At 32.0% G+C, this 15655-nt stretch overlaps 1 protein-coding gene and 1 long non-coding RNA gene across 6 annotated transcripts in view; one reads left to right on the forward strand and one right to left on the reverse strand.

The window, feature by feature from the left end:
- Positions 1-7416, reverse strand: part of LOC118200841 (cytochrome P450 3A16-like) — a 53687-nt gene extending 46271 nt beyond the window's left edge. Inside the window, exon 1 of one of the 5 annotated variants that reach the window (XM_085820686.1) lies at positions 7259-7416. The gene's annotated coding sequence lies outside the window, so the exon portion shown is untranslated. Of the gene's footprint in view, positions 1-6926; positions 7090-7258 lie in introns of those variants that run through there. The other 4 variants (XM_035372816.2, XM_035372818.2, XM_085820684.1 and 1 more) reach the window with 4 other exon arrangements.
- LOC146996306 (uncharacterized) overlaps positions 1-15655 on the forward strand; it is a 64279-nt gene that overhangs the window by 33122 nt on the left and 15502 nt on the right. Inside the window, exon 2 of the long non-coding RNA XR_015042177.1 lies at positions 7083-7154. This is a non-coding gene — a long non-coding RNA (uncharacterized LOC146996306). The remainder of the gene's footprint in view (positions 1-7082; positions 7155-15655) is intronic.

Below are 15655 nucleotides of genomic sequence, written 5' to 3' on the forward strand. Positions count from 1 at the left end.
AAAAAAAAAAAAAGATGCTATATGTTTGATATTATTAAAAAAAAATTAGCGATTTTTTCTCCCTGGAGCAAATAACAAAAAAAAAAAAAAAAAAAAAAAAAAAAAAACTTATTTATAAAAAAACCAATATTACATGGTTGGTATGACTGTTAATACATTGTATGTCTCCCAGACGATGCAATACAGTACAACGCCTAGGCATGCTGAGTATCAAATTATCAATCTGATCATGGGGGATATTACACCACTCAAAAAGCAATGCTCTCCGAAGTTCCGGTAGACATGTAGGAGGAGGTTGACGGGATGCAACTCGTCGGTCAAGCATATCCCACACGTGCTCTACTGGATTCAAGTCCGGTGAGAATGCTGGCCAGTCCATACGGGTGATATCCTCCGATTGAAGGCCTTCGCTTACGATGTTTGCACGGTGAGGACGGGCGTTGTTATCCATAAACACAAATTGTGCGTCCATGGCGCCCCGAAACAGACGTACATGTTGTTCCAGAATGATGTCCCGATAGATTTGGCTTATCATGGTTCCAATGTGAACATGCAGGTCAGTTCTGGAACCTAGAATAATTCCACCCCAAACGAGCACTCCTGCACCACCGTAACTATGTCGTTCAATGATGTTTTCTTGGTGGTAACGGGTACCTGGAGCTCTCCATATGAAAGCCCGGCGAGAATCAGACTGCAAGCTAAACCTGGACTCGTCGGAAAACACCACACAAGCCCACTGTTGCGGTATCCACAATGCATGCTCTCTATTCCAGGCTAACCGCAGGCGACAGTGAGTTGCAGTAAGTAGAACGCATCTGACAGGTCTACGAGCATATAGACCAATCTGCCCTAAGCGTCTGTACACGGTCTGCCTTGAAATTGTCGTACCAGTGGCTGAAGAGAGCTGACGAGACAGGTCTGAGGCTGTGCTCCGCCTGTTTCTTTTGGCAGTAACTGCCAAATACCGGTCCTCATTCGGCGTTGTAACTCTGGGGCGACCTGTGCTGTAATGTCTACTCACATTACCATCATCTTGGAATCGTTGCCAAAGCCTGGAGATGACACTCTGGGCAATTCCAAGTTCGTCTGATACTTCCAGTTAAGTACGCCCACATTCCTGACTGCCAATAATTCTACCACGTAAAAAATCATCCAAATGTGTCCTTTGTGTCATTACTATTCGGCTATTGCACTGAAATGCTTATAAAGCGGCTGCGAACAATTTTACTTCTTTGCCTGTATTCTTTACATATCACTCTCTTACACTCTCGTCATTGTGACGTACCATCGGTGTCATCTGGTTACTTCCTGAAATTTGCATATGATTCTTGAAGATGTGTGTAGTGATTTTACAGGTGATATATTTATTTTAGAGTTCGATTTCCGCGTGATTCCGAATTATCCTTAATTTATGGTCATGAGTGTATTTGACTTTGTCCAGTTTTCAGTCCCAGTTAGAAAATCTACCATCTTGAAAGACAATTATTACACCCTTTCAAGATCTCTCACCCTTTTTTCCATACCATTAAACCACTGGAAAAGACTTTCTGGTCGCCGTACGGTGCGGGCAATCAGCGCCACTAACCACTGTATCGTCTGAGCGGCCTAATATATATTTGATGATGCACATTGAAAATATGTGGGTATTATATTCTGATTTCGTTCGAAAACTGGCTGCTTCATATCAATTTAATTCAAAAAGGTGACTTCTAATTTAGCTAACTTGCCAAATCATAATGATTGTATTTCAGAAAACGCTTTAGTATTTTTCACAAGTAATTTGAAAAAAAATTACAAGATGACCTTGAGTAGACATAAAAGATCTAGATAATTCGAGTTTCAATTTTATGGAAATTTGAATTGAACGAAAAGTTATTATAATGAGACTAGTTAGGATGTTAAATCTTTATCCTCAATAACAATGCAGTTTTAAACATAAAACTACATCAAGAAATTTAGAGACAATTTTATAATCTTTTGCATTGCATCTCTTAACTTTGCAGTTTATGAAGTTGCTTAAGAAACGCGATGTTAAGAAATGAAAAAATTAATAGTATACCTAGCTTATGAAAATATTACGAGTACTTATCAAGTGCAGTATCTCATTCACTTTCTTACATGTGAACTCAGCTTACTTTGGTCGAAAGTTTATTGCTTTAGTACAGAATAATCAGAATCCCTATTCCTATTAGATTACTACCAACAGTTTTAACATAAAAGACGAAAAACATTAAATGCTCATTAACTTAAGAGCTGTTATTGCACTGCTAAAGTAGTTATGCATATGAGTGTTGTTATTAAAGTATATTAATGTCGTAGAAAACTCTTTCACCATTGTTAAATCTAATAAATACAATATCCATCATCAGCTGCGGAAATCTGTTAACATATTTACTTTTATGAGAAAAAAGTAAAGATGTTAAGAACATTCTGGTATTTTGCATTTCTTAGATACCGCAGAGTAATATACAGCATAGTGTTTCAATTTCTGATAAACATACTATGTAATAACGTTGAAATCACTCACCATTAAAAACTAGCATCTTAGTTCGCTTACATATCATAATGTCATATAAATTCTGTTATAATATGCATGATATATTTGAGTTACTTCTGTAAGAAAATTATTTGATCTGCAAATCGTACAATTGTTGTCTGATAATCAAATGTTGCTTAATGCAAACGAAACTTCAGTCAAATCTGTGAATTTTGTCCGACTTATCAACAGGGGAGGCATAATAATTACCATTATTTGAAAAGATTATATTATCAAAATAAATCAACAAATATCAAAAGCCATTCTCAAAAATTACGCCGTATCATTCTTTTCCATGTCTTTTAAATTTCTGTTGTGTGCAGTATCTTCTGCGATTAAAAAAAATGAATTTGCGAAATTTAGATTATTTTTATATAAATCAATAGTTGTAACTTTTAATTACTGTCTAATATGCTTTTACTATTTTTCTAGAATTATAAAAGGCCTCAATTTAATGTAAATAAAGGTTTATCGATTAATTAATAAAAAAACATACGGAAAATGTATAAAATAAGCTATTTTTGATATTTATTTCCTATTCATAATAATAAAAGGAAAATAAAAATAAAAAAAATCTGAAACGTTTTGGATTTTAAATTACGTTCAAAGATGCGTTTTTTTTTTTAACATTTTGTGTGTTGCCTTTATTTATTGAATATCATATTTTTCGCACTTAAACCTTAAAATCCAGTTCGAGAGCAATATCGCAAAATAATTTTAAAATGAGCATATGTTTAGAATTTCCGTTACACAGTCTCGTGCGCTGGAGATAAAAAATGTGTTTTTCTGTACAACGTTGCCATTGCTCGCTTCCTTCAGTTTATTAATCAAAAATTCGTTAAAGTTTTACAAAATATGAAATCGATAATAAAACAAATTCCAAATTTCAAATTTGGTCTTATTCGCCATACGCCCATATTCGCAGGAGAATTACGTAATTCAAAATTCGATGGCTCTAGGTACCGTTGTTTTATGACAGTGCGAGAAACATATATATATTTATACATATTCTTCGTTATTTATTTCTTTAAATATAATACAGGGCTCTAATATTTGGTGGCAACAATTTAAAAAGTGAAATTGTTGCCACCAAATATTAGAGCCCTGTATTATATTTAAAGAAATTAAATAACGAACTAGCATATAGTTTATAGTGAACTAGCAGCTTCCCTGCCAGCCTTTTACTCTGCAGAACAACTTCATTAAAAAACGTTATTACGTGTAACACAATTACAATGAAATAAGCATTAATACAAATATTAATTATCCTAATAAATAACCCTTAATACAAATATTAATTATCTAATAAATAAATTATAACCAACTTCCCTTTGCAAAATCTTAAGAACTCAAATGGTATAAAGTAGTTAAGAACTTTGTTTCCTAAAAAAAATCATTCAAAACTTTTCAATATCTTAAAAACAAGGAAATGAGCAATAAATAACATAAAAGAATACCAAAAACAAAAAATTCTGAAAAGCAAAGTGTAATTAATGATATTTTATCTTATATTTTCAAGAGAAAAAAAATTACAATGAAATAAGCTATATCCCTTAATACAAATATTAATTATCCCAATAAAAAAATTAACCAACTTTCCGTTGAAGAAAAAACACATGCAAAACTTTTCAATATCTTACAAACAGTGAAGTAAGCAAAAAATAACATGAAAGAAACTCAAAAAAACAAAAAATTCCGCGCAGAATTTTACTCTGCAGAACAACTTTATCCAAAAAAAAAAAAAAAAAAAAAAACAATAAAAATGTATTATATATATAAAAAAAATGACAATGAATTATGCCAATCTCTTAAAAAGTGACATAAGAAATACGATGAAAAATTGTTGCCAAACCCATATTTCTAAAAGAATGAAACTATTCAAAATGATGCGATTTCATCAGAAATCTATCAACAACAATAAGAAAGGAAAATTGTTGCCCAAATCACATTTTTAAAGATGTGAGATGTGAGAAGTGTACTCGGAAGCTCCATTTAAAAAATTTTTTTTAAATACAAAATATTATCATTTTTCCAAAATTCTTTTTGTAAAAGCGGTCGCAAGGATGAAAGTTTAACCTGTCCAAAAATTAAAGAAAAATAAACTGTACATTTTTTAAAATAAACTTTTTTAGAAAAAATCCCGTTGAAAAGGTGTTAAGCTCACTTTGTTAAATAAATTCGTATTTAATCGATTTATTGAAGCACAAAATTTATTTTAATTTCGTAAAATAGCTAAGTGCCTACGTTCCATGACGATGTGAAAATGGTGTAGAGTAAAATCTCGCTTTCCTATAGCCCATTATGTCTCAAAATGACGCGATTTCGTCACAAAACATGAAATAAAAAAAAATTCGAATTCGAATTTCTAAAAAATCGCTTCGAGGTTGCACTGGCTCTTGTCTAGATGCACCTATGTACCAAATTTCGTAGCCGTGAGTCTATTAGCTTACGCGCAGCTCGAACGAGACACACACACAGACAGACTCTCTCTTTTATTACATGTAGAGATAAAAGCAAAATTCTAAAACTAAATTAATGGCTCTTTGGGCTAAAAATTGGCGGGGGGGGGGAAGCTATCAAATTAGCTACATGACGTCATTGCTGCTCCAAAAAAACTCAATTTATGTATTATGTACAGCGTGATCCGCAAGTTGAAATTTATGAATGAGTTTGCGAGAACATACAGCGCATTAAGGTTTTGAAAGCGAATTAAAAAGATATGTAAATTACTACTACTGACGCGAATGAGGTTCTATAACATTTTTACTCTTACTATTACATTACTACTATATACTAGTTTTTTTTATGTTGCTTATTTCATGAGCTTGGACCATTAGTCTACAAAAGGCGTTCAAAAAATACTTAGTGCTTTGAATTTTTTCATAGTAAATTACATATGTGTATAGCAGTTGGACATATAAAAGCAAACTGTTGATTAGTTTCAATATTGTGCTCATATTTAGTGAACAGTTTTTCAGTATTGTTTGAACTTTAATTAAATCGGGCAGATAATACTGAAAGCAGTTAATTTTGTTATCGCTAATGTAATTTTCGACTGCAAATCTGAGAAGATTTATTTTGGCTCAATAATATGAAAATGCCTCTTTAGTTATAGCACCACAAACAATTAAAATGTTTACGCAGACACAAAGATATCCTATAAACTTTTAACATAGAACATGGAATATTTTTTTTTTCTAAATTTACTTCACTTTTTAAGTCAATTTGATTTCCTTCTAACGTTACTTTTAAAAAGCATTTTATACGTGTGATTATGGTTAAGGTTATTGGAGTATGGGAAAGTACAAAAGCTATATGATTAAGAAGAACGACGCCTTCGTGGAGGAATTTATAAGGGAAATGGCATGTATTCACTATCAGCCCAGATGTAAGGGAGGGAATTGGGAAATAAGAAAAACGGAACTAGGTTACCTTTAGCACTACATTATACGTATAAAAATTGCCCTTTCACTGTTTAAAATATTGTCTCAGAAATATGATTCAACAAACCCAAGTAATTTGAGTTAAATTTTCTTTAAGTCAAATATTAAAAAGCAGCACACATTAAAAAATTAAGACATTAAGAGGTTTTTCTATTTGAAAACGACATAACAGAATTTGATTTTTGTTTAAATATGTAGTAATAATTATGTATCTCTTTAACAGTTGAATAAAAGTTGGTTGACGACATATAGGTAACAAGCTGAGAATAATGAAAAATTCATTATTATTTCTCCCTAGTTAAGGCCGCCAAGTGAATTTCAAAAGAATCCACAAACTCTCCTCCTTGTCTGTTTATCGCTTCTATTATAAAATAAATTTAACATTAGAAAGAAGTTGTAAAATGTTTTTCATACCTGCATTGCTCTTTACGCTGCATCCACTTTTCTTATTGTCCTTTTTTATTCAAAGAAACCATTATCGATATTCAGATTTTTAATGAAACAAATATAAAGATGTAAATCTTAGTGTCTTGAAAAGGTTAAAATGTATGGTAATATATGCATTACTAAATGATCAAGGATGGATAACCACAAATCGTTGTTTTCTTTGTACGAGTCATCTTGTGCAGGATAAACAACTGTACAGTTTTAAGTCCAGGGGCACCAAAAAATTTCTCATTGCGGATTTTACTGTGGAATATATGGTACAACTAAACAAAAACCGAGAAAGACTGGGATTAAAAAAAAAAAAACTACCTTAAATATATGTGAAAATTTTTTAAGCGCTAAGAGCTTAGAACATCTAAAAGTCTTAATCCGGCTCTGAATATGGTGATATATGAAAACAAAAATCAAGCTAGAATTCAGATACTCATATGATATTTTTCCAAAATTTATCAACTTCTACATACGCATACAAAATAATAATGCTATTAATAATAAATTACCTAATCGAAGTTCTGAATTTCTCACCTGGCAATTTCATATTTTTTTCATATATTTTTTAAAAAGTCTAATTTTAATACAATTTCATTCTATTATTTATTTAGATAAAAGAGAGAATCATTTAAATTAGAAACTAAAACAACCTCAATTTTCCGCAGTTACACAATGCTGAAGGATGCATTGGGAGTTACATAACTTCGCTTGCTGACGATCCATAGCAGACCAGTATGGTAAGTGGCGCCATCTTCATATATAATTTGAATAACAAGGCGTATATGTAAATTTGCCACAGTGTAGTTAGAATTAATTGCAATAAGAAAAAATATTAACTTACCTTTTCAAGTATAACATACGTAATTTTTGAAACTATACTCAAAGACACATTTAAACAAGAAACTAAGAATTAACAACTTTTAGCTGCTCTGTCGTTTTAATAATACTGTTCCTGGCATGTCGCCAAGTGAATTGCCTACTGTCACAGAACCGGCACGAAATCTTCTCTACTATCGGGAATAAACTGGTTTCCAGCGAGTGCCAAGATAAGAACAAAATAATGTGTTTTCCTAAAGAGAGAGAGAGAGGCTAATTTTTTCTTAAGGCAAATTTATCTTTGTAAGGTATTTTTTCTCCAAGTACAATTTTAAACTTTGTTACATTGTACTTCTCACTGTAAAACCTGAGAGTAACGGGGTCATTTCAAATAACAATTTTGTTTTCTCGGATAACCCATGGTAACTGTTTTAGGCAAGTAAAGGTAAGATGTAAGTGCTCGTTACACTGTTACAGAAGATTGCGAGTTATAGTACTCATTCATAGCTATATTTTATATGAAAATAATCAAGTCTTTTTAATTTTGTTCCTGTTGGCCGTTGATTGCAGTTTAGAAAATTCGCTGATTCTAATCTATTAGATCCGGCTAATTGATGAAAAATGAAAGTGATTGATTTGTATGCTTTTTACTTTTTGAAACATTGTCATTTTTTTAAATATATTTTGAGTAATCCAAATTCCAGAATTTCCCATTTAATTTTTTTACTTTCATGTTAATCATATAAACTTCATGTCAGTAAGAGCCGCACGTTTGAATTCAGGAATGTTTGAGAACCGCATCTAGATTTTCTAAAAGCCACAAGTTCACATTTACATCATTATAGAAGTAGTGCAGGAGGTTTTAAATAGAAAGAAATCCCTGATAACGTTGTGAAAAGCGTCTAAACTAATTAATTAGTTCTTTTTTGGACACTAAATAGTTTTAGTTTACCATATTTCATACATATATTTTATATCCATGAGCTGCACAAATTGCCTGCGAGAGCCATATCAGGCTCGCGAGCCGCACTTTGGCCACCCCTGATATAAACAAATATCAGTAAATATGAACAATACGGGTCAGTAACTACAAAAAAGACAGGCATTGAATTAATTTTAATATACGATAGTCATTTTTAAATGAATGAATTAATATTTCATAAATGATATCAGAAAAACACATGATAAAAATTAAGAGTGATCTAGTTTACAAACTCGGGTTTTAAAAAAGTAGTAACTTATCAGGGTTAAAAAAAGTTATAGAAGATTTAAAAAAATAATAAAAAATAAACAATTAGTTTTTAGCGTCCGAGATTCTGTCTTGAAAATGTATGAACATGTTTAGTCATTGAAAATTTCCTGACAGAATAGCAAAATTAATTTATGGTGTCGTCTACCAAAATTTTTTAATAATTCATTGGAAACTTTAGCTTTTCAATAACTTAACAATATTCATGTAAATTAACTGTTTTAGTAAAAATCAAGTTTAAATTGAAGAAATCAGCCAATGAATTCAGTTGAACAAAGCTGTATTTCAGTTTTCCATTTTTGTATTCATATTACATAGTGAGGTCATTTGTTCTAATTATGAATTAAAAAAAAGAATAAAGAAAAAAAAGTTTTTGTAAAATAAACTCTTTTTTAAAAACAAAAAATAATTAATGAAATAAAAGAAGAAAAATAATTTAGGATGTGGTTTGCTGGTTTCATGTGCTGTTTCACAGAAGAGATTAAATAATTCTCTTTACAAAATTCATCTACAATTTTATATCTTGAATAATTAAATGTGTGGGGCGCCCTTTATAAATTTATAAAGATAATGACTTATACTATAGACAATGCAATTTGGATTATTAGCTTTTGTTATTCAGACGCCCACGCTGTTATTAAATATTATTTATTTTATTATTCTTTACATACAATTGTAGATGAATTTTGTAAAGAGAACTATTTAACTCGCCTTAAACTGTACGATAAATTATTTTTCTAGTTTTAGCGCGTATATTATTATGTGAGTTTTAAATAAAAACCTATTTTACCCAAACTTTTTTTTATTATTATTATTTCATCCTCAACGGACTACTAGTCTCGGAATACAATTTTTTCTTGTTTTACTTTGTTGTTTCATTCGAGTTTGTTGCCACTCGGAAAAACGTAAGAGATTATTATTATTATTTTGGGTATTTAATCTATTGGTTGTTGATTAACAAACTAAACTGTTTAAAAGCAATAGATGCGGTTACTAAAGATATTATATTTTTACTTTTAAATCTGATTGATTTGAATAAAAAACTCGATTAATTAAAAATATTAAACATTTTTATAAAATTATATTACATAAATTTTTCACTTTCTAAATATACAGAAGACATATGATATACAGATATACAGATGTATAATGTTCTCATGTTAGTCTAAATGCATATTCATCTAATAGCCTATAAAATATTTCGCTTTTTCACTTGGGCCATGTCTATTGATAATGTCTACTCTATTACACATCTTAAAAGAGCGCTTTTGGGCGATCCTTAAAATCTGAACCCTTTCAGACATTTTTTAATCCAAAGGGGCTTTGTCCCTGAAGGACTATCGTTTTGGTTTTCCGATTTTGCGGTGGTTCGTTATAAATGTCCGTTTCGCTTTTCAAACTGTTGCCACCAAATGTTAGAGTCCTGCATTATATTTGAAGAAATTAAATAATGAAAAATCTGTATAAATGTATGTATATTTCTCGCAATGTGATAAAACAACGGTACTTAGAGCCACCGAATTTTGAATGACGTAATCCTATTGCGAATATGGGCATTTGGAAGCCCAAATTTGAAATTTGGAATTTGTTCTATTATCGATTTCATATTTTGTAAAACTTTAGCGAAATTTTGTTTAACAAACTCAAGTATTTCAAAGCGAGCCAAGGCAACGTTGTACAGAAAAACATTTTTATCTCCAGCGTTGCGAGACTCTGTATCTTAAATTCTCAAGATATGCTCTATTTAAAACTATTTTGCGATATTGCTCTTGAACTGAATTTTATGGTTTACGTGCGAAGAACATGATATTTGATAAATAAAGGTAACAGACAAAATGTTAAAAAAATGCCCCTTTGGACGTAATTTCAAATCTGAAACTTTTCAGATTTTCTTCTTTTTAGTCCAAAGGCACTTTGTCACTGAAGGACTATTGTTTTCGTTTTGCGATTTTGCGTTGAATCGATATAAATGTCCGTTTCACTTTTCAAACTGTTGCCACCAAATGTTAGAGTCCTGCATTATATTTGAAGAAATTAAATAATGAAAAATAATAAATGTATATCTATTTCTCGCATTTTTATATCTATTTCTCGCATTGTGATAAAACAACGGTACATACAGCCATCGAATTTTGAAATACGTAATCCTACTGCGAATATGGTAATGTGGAAGCCCAAATTTGAAATTTAGAATTTGTTTTATTATCGATTTCATATTTTGTAAAACTTTAACGAATTTTTAAGTAACAAACTCACCGGTTTGATAGCGAGCAATGGCAACAATCTACGGGGGTTAAAAAAAGAAAAAAAAACCTTTTGTCTCCAGCGCGCGAAGCTGTCTGTCAGAAATTCTAAAGGTAGACTCATTTTAAAATTATTTTGCGACATTGCTATTGAACTGAAATTTATGGTTTAAGTGCGAAGAACATGATATTTAATAAATAAAGGTAACACACAAAACGTTAAAAAAACGCCTCTTTGGACGTAATTTAAAATCTGAAACCTTTCCGTTTATTTATTTATTTATTTTTTAATTTTATTTATATTAGTCCAAAGGGGCTTTGTCCCTGAGAGACTATTGTTTTCGTTTTGAGATTTTGCGTTGAATCACTCTGAATCTCCCTTTCATTTTTCAAACTGTTGTCACCAAATACTATCGTCCTGTATTATATTTGAAGAAATTAAATGACTATGCATAAATGTAGGTATGTTTCTCGCATTGTGATAAAACAACGGTACCTAGAGCCATCAAATTTTGAATGACGTAATCCTACTGCGAATATGGGCATGTGGAACCCCAAATTTGAAATTTGTTTTATTATCGATTTCATATTTTGTAGAATTTTAACGAATTTTTGATTAACAAACTCACGGATTTCAAAGCGAATAATGGCAACGTTTTACAGAAAAAACATTTTTATCACCAGTACGTGGAGACTGTGTATCGAAAATTCTAAAGATATGCTCAATTTAAAATTATTTTGCGATATAGCTCTTGAACTGAATTTCTTTATATATATACATACTAGAAAGCCCGAAGGTCATACGAAATGACCGCTGTTTTATACATTATAAATTGTAATTAAAACGATTTGAGCAAAGGTGTTTTGAGCAAAAATTTTGATGTAATTTCTGATATCTTGCAAAATCGCTGCAAAAAAAAATTTTTTTTTATCATTTTGTGTAAGCAGTTGTTGAAAGTCAAAGATTGCTTATTATATTGAAAAATGATTTATTAATTGCATATCAAAACCAAAGATAAATAAATAAATAAAAACGAATATTTGAAAGGTTTCAGATTTTAAATTACGTCCAACCGGGCGTTTATTTTTTTACATTTTGTGTGCTACCTTTATTTATTAACTATCATGTTCTTCGCACTTAAATCATAACTAGAAAGCCCAGCGGTCATACGAAATGATCGCTATTCTAGATATTATAAATTGCAATTAAAATGATTTGTGCAAAGATGTCTGCTAATTCAAACTGAATTACCCAGGGCAGGCAGCGAGGACGCTTACTGCCTCACGGGGTTTCCCCCTTATCTTTGCTTAATTGCTTAAAGTAGAGTGCAATGAAGGAAACCACTGGCGGTACATTTCTTAAGAGCCACCGCTAGCTCAAGGTGATTTAAATAATAAAATGTTAATTCACATGTCAAAGATCTCTTTGTACAGAACATTTCTTGTGTAGATCTTTCCATCATTTTTAAGCTCGCTGTTCAGGAACGTGCACGAACTCAGTTAATAAACAATAATTTAATATGTTCATTATAATGTAGATTTTTTTGTGGCAACAGTGGTGTTTTGTTTACATATGCTTTGAGCGTGATAACGCACAGAATGTTACCTTTTGGATATGTTTGGAATGCTAAGTAAATAAGTTCTTTGTTAATTAAAAAGGTTTTTTCTATGAAATATATTGCCATTCGTCCGAAGTAAGTCAAGAAATTGATTAATTTCAAACACTGGCTTTGCAGAGGCCCATCAATTACGGCGGTACATTTCTTAAGAGCCACCGGTAGCTCAATAAATAAAGATGATTGAAATAATAAAATGTTAATTCACATGTCAAAAATCTCTTTGTACACAACATTTCTTGTGTAGATCTTTTCATCATTTTTAAGCTCGCCTTGCAGAGAACCATCAATTATTTTTAATTTTACGTCCGTTCTTTCACGAACTCTTGAACAGGCAGCATAAAGTTGACCGTGTCCAAATGCAGGCTCAGGTAAAAAAATGTCCCTAATGCTTAAACGTTTGTCCCTGAGACTTATTCATGGTCATAAGAAAGGCAAGTTTTACAGGAAATTGTCTACGTCTCAATTGACACGGCAACCCTGTGCTCTGGCAACTTCACCCCATTGGTTATTACAGTTACGCAAGCAACCAATAAACTATCGGCGACAAACAGACACTTAAGCCGCATATAATAAAGATATTTATTTATTCCATTTTATTTGTTTTTTCGTCGTTGCCGGTTTTTGCGGGTTGCATATTTCTGAATTCTATTATATATAGATATTAAATTTATTTATTAAATGTTAAATGCACGTGCTTTTGTATTTTTAATTTTTCCGGCTTAGCTTTCTCCTAATATTCATCACGCGCTGCACTGCACAGGGAATACAACAATTTAAAGTTACGCAAGCAACCAATAAACTATCGGCAACAAACACTTAAGCCGTTTCTATAGAAGCGGCTTAAGTGTTTGTTGCCACTCGGAAAAATGAGCGCGGAAATTAACGTTTCCGAAATTTTTAATTAATATCTCGGCTGATTAAAGTTGTACGGAGATGGGAACGGTATCGATGGATTCGGAAAATTTTTTGGAATCCGAGGATACGAGTCTCGAATTTCAACTTGGCGCCGTTCCGTAGATATTGGAGAAAAAAGAATTTGGCTAGTAGCCAAATTCCTGTAATAGGGGAAACCCAAGAAAGAAAGGAGAAAATTAGTTCTTAATTAATATCTCGGCTAATTAAAGTCCCACGAAGACGCATAGGGTCAAAATGGCGTCCCACGGACTTGCGGAATCCAACGGTGTACTTCGCTAAGCTCGGGAGCCAGCCGTTTCGGAGGAAATAATGTTACTTCACCCTATATATATATATATATGCGGCTTAAGTGTCTGTTTGTCGCCGATAGTTTATTGGTTGCTTGCGTAACTGTACTAGCCAATGGGGTGAAGTTGTCACTGCACAGGGTTGCCATTTCAATTGAGACGTAAACAATTTCCTGTAAAACTTGCCTTTCTTATGACCATGAATAAGTCTCAGGGACAAACGTTTAAGCATTAGGGACATTTTTTTACCTGAGCCTGCATTTGGACACGGTCAAGTTTATGCTGCCTGTTCAAGAGTTCGTGAAAGAACGGACGTAAAATTAAAAATAATTGATGGTTCTCTGCAAGGCGAGCTTAAAAATGATGAAAAGATCTACACAAGAAATGTTGTGTACAAAGAGATTTTTGACATGTGAATTAACATTTTATTATTTAAATCCCCTTTATTTATTGAGCTAGCGGTGGCTCTTAAGAAATGTACCGCCAGTGGTTTCCTTCATTGCACTCTACTTTAAGCAATTAAACAAGTGGAAGGGGAAAACCCCGTGGGGTAGTAAGCAAAGGGGCGTCATCGCCGCCTGGCCTGGGTAATTCAGTTTGAATTAGCAGACATCTCTGCACAAATCATTTTAATTGCAATTTATAATATCTAGAACAGCGATTATTTCGTATGACCGCTGTGCTTTCTAGTTATGATTGAAGTGCGAAGAACATGATATTTAATAAATAAAGGTAGCACACAAAATGTAAAAAAATAAACGCCCAGTTGGACGTAATTTAAAATCTGAAACCTTTCAAATTTCATTTTATTTATTTATTTACCTTTGGTTTTGATATGCAATTAATAAATCATTTTTCAATATGATAAGCAATACTTACACGACTTTCAGCAATTACTTACACGAAATGATAAAAAAAATTTTGCAGCGATTTTGCCAAGATATCAGAAATTACATCAAAATTTTTTGTAAAATTCATTTAATTTTTGTTTAATTTATTTTAATTCTTAGTTTTTTTCTTTGTTCTATGCGGTGGTACAAAGAGTAAAATTCTTAGATTTTTTAGCTTGTTCGTTAAATGGAAATATGTGCGAAAAACCGTTTCAGTATTAAATTTAAAAGAATCTAAATCGAATTTTGAAAAAGATCGGTTCGCTGTGTTGTATTATCATCCATAAACAGTTCTGTATACTACATTTTTCACTAACTCAAGATCAGTTTTGAAAATATTACTGTAGAATGGCATCGTCGACAATAATCGGATGACGTGACATGCTGTGAAAAAGAACTCCTTTTTTTCGCATGAAAGAATTCAGACGATAAAGTAACGTTAATTCGAGAATATTACAATTATACAATCGAACATAGATCTGGTACCCATGTGCAACAAGTTGACGCTTTGAGTAAAAACCCTGTATGTATGGTAATTGAAGATGGCTGTTTTCCTCAAGCACTACACTATAATAAACTCGGGAACAATGGACTGTATTATATCACACTTTTATTCTCATTAATTTACATCGTTCATGGCCACTCGAAGGGTCGAATTCTCTCTCACGCTCTTAGCTCACAATCTCATGTCACAAACTCTAAGAGCTCAAGGCGCATGCGCAGACGCTAGTAATGAAATGCGCACGCAGGCGCAACATACCGCCCGCCTTGACATGATGTATTCATTCAAAATTGTAAATATTACAATAAAAAATTACACAGTGTGACAATGCGAAATACAGGTAAATAATTGTAAACATCAAATAATAACATCAAACTACTATAATATGAAAATACAATAAATTAATTACAAACATACTTTTTGTTTACTTTGGCATAGGTAAAACACAAACTTTATTAATTGATCTCTTAAAAATACCACTTTTCGTTTTCACTGAAACTACTCTAACCTTATTGTCTTTACCTTATCAGGTTCTGTGTTCCTCCTTACTTACTTAGGGAACATTAACTGTCCTGACTCGGAACAGGGAGCTTACTAAAGCTATGTTCAATAAATTTGGGAAGTAGACAATACACACAGGAAGGGTATACGAAACCCTTTATTTTTCTCTCTTTACAATGAATTCCGGACTTCGGAATACAGAGACCAACCACTTGT

The sequence above is a fragment of the Stegodyphus dumicola genome, chromosome 7 (assembly GCF_044657685.1).
Source record: "Stegodyphus dumicola isolate Sdum_Otavi_A_Nest chromosome 7, ASM4465768v1".
Lineage (NCBI taxonomy): Eukaryota > Metazoa > Arthropoda > Arachnida > Araneae > Eresidae > Stegodyphus > Stegodyphus dumicola.